This window comes from Protobothrops mucrosquamatus, unplaced genomic scaffold (genome assembly GCF_001527695.2).
Source record: "Protobothrops mucrosquamatus isolate PMUCROS unplaced genomic scaffold, P.Mucros_1.0 scaffold411, whole genome shotgun sequence".
NCBI classification, from domain to species: Eukaryota; Metazoa; Chordata; class Lepidosauria; order Squamata; family Viperidae; genus Protobothrops; species Protobothrops mucrosquamatus.
Window position 1 is genome coordinate 946598 of NW_015386740.1, and position 9481 is coordinate 956078.

The window sequence follows — 9481 nt, forward strand, 5'->3', positions numbered from 1 at the left end:
CCCTATGGCAATGTCACTTTCCCCCCCTTTTATATTGACCCACAAAGATTCTGGAGGGCTTTTATCTTTGATCATGTGCATTTCTGTAGATATGTAGTATTCTCTTACATATAGTGCAACTCCCCCTCCTCTTTTTGTAGTTCTGTTTCTTTTGAACAATTTGTATCCATCCATCAGTCCATTCCAGTCATGGATTTCATCCCACCAGGTTTCTATAATGCCAACTATGTCATACCTACTATTCTGTACTATTGCTTCTATTTCACCCTGTTTGTTCCCCAAGCTTTGAGCATTAGTATATAAGCATTTAAGACTTTTATGCCTGTCCGTGGGTATGTTTCCAGGATCTCCTGATTGTTTGATTTTTTCTTTTTTCTCATCATTCCTTACTTCATTGTTTGATTTGTTTTCTTGGGATTTATGATTGGTTTTGTGTTCTAGATATTCTAAAGATTGGTCACCCTTCCCCATCAATTTTACATTAAAGCCCTTCTTTTTTTTAGAGAGAAAAAAAAGTAAATCTTGCTTTGCTTGTATTCAAATTATATTATAGTAACATATCTTACAAAAAGCTGCCTCTGAAGTGTTCTCAGCAATAATAATTAAGTAGCAATCAAAGTGTGACTGCAGAAAAAATATACTAATTCTAAAGTAACTTCAGTATGTAGTTAGGGGCTCAAGTCATAATACTGTAATTGCATTTTAAAGCTATTACTAGATTGTGTTTGTGGTATCTAAAAGTACATTTCTTTCATATGTGCCTATATAAAAGAGGTCTTCGTCCTTTTTAAGCAGCTTTAAAATTTTGGGAAATGTTCTGATAGAACACTGAGACTTGGGCTGTAAAGATCCTTATGAGCACCAGACGATGGTAGAAAAGACTCAAAAATCAAGATTGCTGCCATGTAAATCTGTATTTCATTCAGATCTGAGAGCCCTGGTTATAATTGGCATCCTTCTCTAGTTCTTTTGCAGCTCCCAAACTCATCCCACCATAAAGTCTTAAAATCTGTGAGAAACAAGCCATTCTATCCATCCAGTGCCAGAAAACAGAAGGAATTTCCTAGATAATTGAGTTTTGGCTTGAAGCAGCCAGCAATTGTAAAGTCTCATCCTAGGAATATTGCCAGTCTCAAGAAGTCAGTAATTTGGACAGCTTCCAAGAGACTCGGGGGTGGGGGGGGGAAAGCATCCTAAAAAGCGATCAGGGGTCAAAAAAATCTTTTCTACCTTGTGCTCTGGGAATAAATGAGAAAAGGCATCTTAAGCAAGACAAGGATGTTCTTAAACAGAATAGAAATATTCTCAAACATCTGAAGCAGAACAAGTTGAAAATCAATATTGTTGCACACACTGTGCTCTGATTCAAGGGACTCTCTCATAACGTATTAAATGATTTCATCTCCCTCTCCTTTCTGGTTAGTGGCCTCAGGGCCGGTTGACTTTTTTAAGCAGCAGGTGCACTGCTGTTAATCGTATTAGCAAGGGTTTTTACAGCAGCCAAGCCCTTTTTAATTAATATGAAAAAGGCTATCATTTGAAGCCCCAGAATGCAACTGCCCAAAACCTGAAAGAAAAAGAAATAAAGAAATGAAATGGTAAGAGCAAATGTGGGTAAACAAATCAGAAGTTATATAGGGCATGGATAAGAAACCCCATGAGTAAATGTATTCATCTGTTCTGGTTTGAGTTTATCATGCAGTGACTGTAACTAAGTTGAAGAAAATCTCAAGTTCAATTCTTGGTATGTCCATGTTTGAAGAATCTTCCCTGAAACACTAGAGAACCACAACACATTAAGGCCACAATTGGAATCCTCAGAGCACCTTATAAGGACTTATGTAAAATAACTGTCATGGTAGGCATAGCCAGTGAGAAGCCCTTCATTTGATAGTTACTGGGATGCAGTTATGTACCACTATTCTCCTAACATTTCAGAATTAGGCTACCAGATCTAGGCTGCAAAAATTCATTTGGCCAATGGATGGGAGTAAATTTAGACTGTTCTGTAATCTCTGACACCTTATACTGGTCATCTGACTTTCTGTAGCCCAGATCTGGTAGTCCTAGTGTTTAACCACAAATGTGACCTGCCACAACGTAGCAACTGAGTTTTGTTTAAATCAACGAGTCATAGTTTTGGAAACATTAATCTGGTTTGCCAATGTTCTTGTGTGTCATGTGATTTCATGCCACTTCCCGCTCTCACAAAATGTACAATGTATCTATGGATTTTAAAATCTTGATTTTAGATTTTTAGAATGTTGATGGAAACATTATTTTTTCCAGTGACACACTCTACCACTGCCATAATATGAATGGGTGATTTGGAAACTAAATTGTACTACTTTAAACAAGAAATGTGAAATGGCACACTTGCTGTTTAACCATTGCAGAATGAGCCATGATGGTTATATGAGCCTTCATATAAAGTCATATTCTTTCATCCCAAAATGATTAATCAGGTTGATGCAGATCACGTGCAGTAACACCCACGTGGATTATTATTCACACAATGACACCTGAGCAGAGGGGAAAAACTTCTCTATGGGACTATAGCACAGACATAACAAAAAAAAAACCCATTATTTCCCTGGCTTATGTAATTCTGGTTTATGGATATGGTCATTTATCTATTATCTAAAGATTATGAACAAAGCTTCGTTTCCTTCCTCACTAAGAGTTAATTGAAAAAAACCCCTCTGCTTCTGCATTAATTCAACAGAAGTGACAGAGTGCTGGGCTCCTAGAGTAAAAACCTTATGTTTTTGTTATGTTATTTTGTAAAATGTCATGTATAGTATTTGATACTAGTGTCTCACATGGGACCCTATAGTAATAATGATAATCTGTATACACATTTAACAAATACTCACCACTAGGGTATATTATGGTTCACTGCTGTCATTTTCTGCAGTGGTACTGAAATGCATCCATGTGATTGTTACAGTGCCTAACAAAATGGGTGTTGCTTTGGTTTTTACTTTCTGTAATTGGTCTCTTTAAGCTGAGTGGCCATGAATATTTTTTTATTTCTACTTTAATGTATCATTGCACATGGAATCAGAATGCCTGTGAAAAGACCTGAATATGTTAAAAAAATAGCAATACAAAAGATATTGCTGGTCTTTGTATTCTAGTGTGGTTCATGAAATAATATCTCAAGGGAGTTTTGCCGGTAATTTTTTTAAAAAAATCAGCACTGGCAATGCAAATTACATCCTCAGCAGACAAATCGACTCTATCCAAGTATTTGTGCTTTCAAACTACAGGAAACCTGTGTCTTTTGGAGTTGAATGCATACAGCTTTCATAAATATGTTTGGTATCTATGCAGAAATGATAAGTGGCCACAAAAATTGGTTAAATTTGTATTACTTTTGCAATCAGCATTTTCTCTTTCCATTCATATCATCAGCAGATTTCCTCCACCAAATAATTTTTGAGTGAAATTTAAAATTTATGTTACAAATAATCAACCACTTTCAGTTGTGCCAAAAAACTTTCCATGCAGTGTTTTTCTGTATAATTATTTAAATCAATACTTGCTTATCATTGATAAAAGCTGGAGTCTTATAAATTATTATATTGGACCAATCCAGCAACCGTCCTTCATCCACTTTCTCCTTACTGGTTGCATCCCATACAGTGGTGGGATTCAGCTGGTTCGCACCACTTCGGCAGAACCGGTAGCTAATTTTTTGTTACCCAGGCCCAGAATGGACTTCTGGAAGCGGCATCCACACAGAGAACTGGTTGTTCACTTATATGAATCCCATCACTGATCCCTTACATAGTTAATATTCATGTCATATACTTGAAACTTTTTAAATTTTATAAATGCAATTGGACTTCACTGAAATGTGGGTACTGCAAAATAAGTAAATGGATATGGAATTCTGTAAAGAGTTACAATTTATAAGAACTAGTAGCTAGAAAAGACCCACTGAATGTGATAAACTGGCAAAGGGGAAAGATACAGTGGTCTGGCCTGTTCTCCATGTTTTTTACATTCCCATGTGTTCTACTGGTCAGGCCAATCTTTGTTTTGTTTGGTTGTTCCACTGATGAAATTAACAGAAATTTACTGTAGCATGATGGCTGAACAAACCCGTATCTGTTCCACTCTAATTCAGGGATCAAAAACGTTTTCAGAAAGTGGGTTTCATGAGACCACACGTGATAATGGCGGCAAAAAATAAAAATGACGAATACTTTAAAATATAAATAATAATAGGGGTTGAAATTAAAATATTAAAAATAATATAAGCATACGTGTGCGCATATACACACACATAAATGGAATCGTGAGTTCTTCTATATTTCTGTCTTAGGCAGGAACCTAGGCTTCTTTTAGTTATAGGAAGAAGGTAATAACAAACTACTTCAAAAAATGTTGTCCAGAAAACTGCAGAGACTTGTCCATATAGTCGCCAAGAATTAAGATGAGTCAAAGGCACAAATATAAGAACAAATAGCCCAAATCATATCAAACCATTGTGAGATTTATGTGTGAATGCCATCTGGTAGTGTCATAGGTCCCAAAGCCTCCTTGGGTGAGATTTTGTATTGTTCATTCCTATGACTTTTAGTTTATCCTTATCTTGCATATATTGCATTGAGAATAAAGTGGGAGATTGGATCTACACTGCTCTAGGTATCTCAGGAAACAACAACAAAAAATGTAATTAACCCTTTCTCCCAGGCAAGATCATTACTAAATGATTGCTAGTAGGTGGAATAAATGACAAATGACAAAGCTATCCCAATCTGAAGTGTTTAAATTGGGTGGTTTGTGGTTGACTTGGGATCAGATTCTTCTTGAGCATCTGGAACACTACCCACTCCCATACCATATTCTCTAGAACTACCCACTCCCATACTATATTCTCTTTCACCCTGATTTCCAGATGTGTTAGGTTCTACATTTAGACAAGAAAAACCAAATGCACAGGTATAGTATAGGTGGTACCTGGCTCAATAATAGTATGAGAGGGATCTTGGAGTCCTAGTGGACAATTGCTTAAATATGAGCCAGCAGTGTGCTACAGCTGCTAAAAAAGCCAACACAGTGCTAGGCTGCATTAACAGAGGGATACAATCAAGATCACGTGAAATGTTAATACCACTTTACAATGCCTTGGTAAGGCCACACTTGGAATACTGCACCCAGTTTTGGTCACCACAATGTAAAAAAGATGTTGAGACTCTAGAAAGAGTACAGAGAAGAGCAACAAACAGATGATCAGGGGACTGGAGGCTAAAATATATAAGGAACGGTTGCTGGAATTGGGTATGTCTAGTCTAATGAAGAGAAGGACGAGGGGTGACATGATAGCAGTGTTCCAATATCTCAGGGGCTGCCACAAAGAAGAGGGAGTCAAGCTATTCTCCAAAGCACCTGAAGGCAGGACAAGAAGCAATGGAAACTAACCAAAGAGAGAAGCAACCTGGAACTAAGGAGAACTTTTCTGACAGTTAGAACAATTAATCAGTGGAACAACCTGCCTCCAGAAGCGGTGAATGCTTCAACACTGGAAGTTTTTAAGAAGAGACTGGACAGCCATTTGTCTGAAATGGTATAGGGTTTCCTGCCTAAGCAGGGGGTTGGACTAGATGACCTCCAAGGTCCCTTCCAACTTTATTTATTTATTTATTATTATTATTGTATTATTATTATTATTATTATTATTATTATTATTATTTCTTCTTCTGGGTTACATCTTCAGATTTCCCTTGAACTGGGGTTATAATAGTTGAAATCTAAAATATCTGGAAGGCAACCGCTGGTGGACGTTTCTATGTTTTGAATCACTATCCCAGTGGTGGCTGCCAAAAAGGGACTGGTGTCTCTCTATAATTTAGAATGATTCAACAATCATCGTATTTAATGTTCTAATGAAGTACTACTTATTATTCACATAACATTCATGTTTAATTTGGAACTGGATGTCGATCTTCCTTTCTTTCAATTTTCCTTACCCGCAATGCAAAAGCTGCATTATTTAAAATTGTGTCACATATTTTTTTCATAATGAACTGAAGAATTACATTGTTGGAAATGTCCAGTCATAATGAAAACAATTGTTTTATTACATTCAATCCCTATATATGATTGATAAGAACAGTTGGCATCCAAAGTAAGTTCCCAAATGCACTAGATATATAATGCCAACTTTAGAGTCACAGGAGACATGATAATTCTTGATTGACTACAATGAACTTATTTTCATTTAATGTAAAATCAGTCTTGGGAAGTTTAGAGAAATATTAGAACTGGAAAGCTGGAAGGTGGTATTTGATTTTTTCTTCTCCATCCTCTTGCTATAGTCCTGATAAAATCTGGCAGAAAACGGTGAACCAAGGGTGGGCGTGGGGGCAGAAATCAGCAGGTAAGTAACCTCTATATTTCAGAAAATATTTTTCTCTCCTCTTTTCATATGTTCAAAAACATGCTTTCTAAATTGCATTATTCTTACCCTGGCATTTGGACCAGCTCTTTGTACCTACCTGGGAATCAGCTATATATCTATTCTTCTAGGTAAGAAGCTGGATTATTGATTGATTGATTATTTGCTCTGATAGTCATGCTTCTCCAATCTAAAATTCTGAGTGGCTTATTGAAAAAACATGACAGAGTAAGATTAAAAATATTTTTAAAAAGACAAAAGATTATATATAAACTACTGATAACTACTTAAGTATAATGAACTTACTTCCTTGATATTTATGAATTATTTTGAGTTAAAAAAAAAAGAACTCCTGGCAAGGATGGGATGGAGGGCAGCAATAAGATAATATTTAGAGTGAAGCATTCCTTCAAAGCTGCTTCATGAAATAATTCAACCTCCTGCTTCTAATCAGCAAAGGAAAGCTGTTTCTGCTGCTGGACAGAATGCAAAAGAACCCCACAGCAAAGCACATGGGGGAGTCAAATCCCGTCATTCCTGCACTTAATGAGCCAAGCAGTGTCACCTCAAGGGTGTGGAGCACCTTGGACAGATAAAATAAAACTGCCATCTAATAAAGGATAATAATCAGGCAACGTTCCACCCACAATGAGCTATTAGTGGCATTCTAACCCTCCTGATACTACAGTGGTGTTACTGAAAGAGAAGTAGGAAAAGGAAGAATATGAGGGAGATGAGGACATTGTTAGGGGCTAGGAAATAACACACTTTCGCCCTGATAACAATGAATCTTAAAGAGAAATGCTTTTCCTTCCATCAATGTCACTGTGCATTGTACTATAAAATTTACATTAGATATATTCCTCTGTGTCAGAGCAAGGCTAGATATGACATGAACCAATTTACTGTTTCTCAGTTCCCATCCTAGTCGGTTGCTTGCTTTAAGGAAAAATGGGATAAACTCTATCAGCAACCTATTTCTGTCTTGGATTCCAAAATATTTTTGCGTGTTTATTAAGTCTGCACCCAGTACAAAAGACAGCAGTTTCCCAATTTAAACAGGGCTGATGATGCTTACAGCAAGTTAAGAAGTAGTGAGCAATTTAACACAGAGAATTCTATGGGCACTGATAGAAAGCTATTGATGGAAATTCCATTGCTAATTTAGGAACAGCAGAGGCACTGCAGCAGGAATTAAAATTAATATTGCTTACATAATGCGGCATGGTGACAGCCATAACAAGGTCAAACCCAGCTCACCATTACATTCAATTAATCTTATAAGTGTCTCCTGGAGTGGTGAGAGTCCCACTTCAGTGGGATGTATTCCCTGAAGATTTGTACTTAGGATGGAAGTTCAACAAATAACCTGAACTATTCTAAATTTCACAGCAGTTTGGACAATGGTTGAGGATCAAGGTCAGGATTAGAATTCAGTGAGCTTGAGTCTCATCTGATCCCTTTCCATTGTTGTGGAAATTGATCCTGGAAAGATAATCTTGGAGTTCTTCAGGGAAGCAGAAGACACTGTAACACTGCAGTGGATTTCCCTTCCAAGTCTGGACTCCAATATAGCCAGCATCGTTCCCTTTTGCAGATTTTAGTCCAGTCATTATCTGTTCGGAAAGTTAGTCACTGTATATCATATCACAGAGTACTAATGAGAAAAAAAAATAAATTGCTGGGTATCTAATACAGTATAGATACCCAGCAATTTATGTTTTTTGCTAATCATTCAAATAATCTGACTCTTCACACATATTCAATCTGGGATAATATAAAACAGGAATATGCTTTTTAAAAAAATCCTAAACATAAATCCCTTCCCAAGTGGGCCATAAGAATACATTTTCAGAAAAGTTTGAAAGCAGAATAAGAATAAGTACATCATCATGGTACATTCCCAACAAGAGGTAATACTCTACAAAAGTTTTTGTACTATTTCAATTGACATTTTCAGTTATATCTTTTAACACCAGCTTGACATGTGGAAATTAAAAAGTGAAGTTTCACATAAAGGGTAGTTAAAGGTTATTTCCTATTAACTTGGGCGAGTAAAGCTATTGCCAAAGTTATGGCTACAACAATGGCTGGTTTAAAACCTTTAAGCAGAAGGTTCTTCCTCACATAATGGGGAAGATGAAGAGGGAAATTGTTCCCAGGGGTATGTGGAGAAGAGAAGATAATGGAGCTTGTATTTCATACTTGCTAGAGGTAGTATACAAACACTAAAAACAAATAAATCAAAATTTATCATTTTAAGAGCCAAGCTAAAAGAAAGAAGGAAGGAAGGAAGGAAGGAAGGAAGGAAGGAAGGAAGGAAGGAAGGAAAACAAATAGGGGAAAGTTCCTTGAAATGGAAGGATGCAGGAAAACAAAGAAGATATTTCTGGCATGCTTACAGTAATATCATATACTAGCATAATATAGTTTAAAAGTATTATCCCCCTATCCCCACAACAAAACAAAGCTGGAGCTAGGATTGCTATTTTTCAACAACTGCATTTAATATTTTAGTGGTAGTAGAAATCTGCTCTTCCCATGCAATAAAATTGTTCACTGAGGCAATGTCACCTGAGTAAATGAGTGATAAATAAACAGTGTCTCTACTTTATCTTTTTGGCAAAAATTCAAAGCACCTTGAAAGGACATGGCATGTTTCTAAATGAAAAAAAAATCCATTTGTGAATAGCCACACGTGCAAATAAAATTGGTCTCTAGATCTTAACAAAGGTTAAAGTATGGAGGGAAATATATTGTGTCCGTGTTGAGCCAAAAAAATTATATCTCTGTATTATAAATGAAATCCATTCTGAGTACTGAAAACATCCTGCTTTTGCATAAAATTCACTGGATAATTGCAGTTTTTATATCACTGATATAAAAGAAATCCCTGAGAAATCTCTCACAAGACATAAGGAAAACTAAAGGATATTAGATAAAAGCACAATTGTGTTCTTGTAAATTATTATTTCCTGAAGTGGCATCTGAAGAAGATATATTCTTAATGACTGAGCCCATTAAATATTTTAAAAACATCAGTAAGATATGCAATTTAGAGAGTTTGCTAAT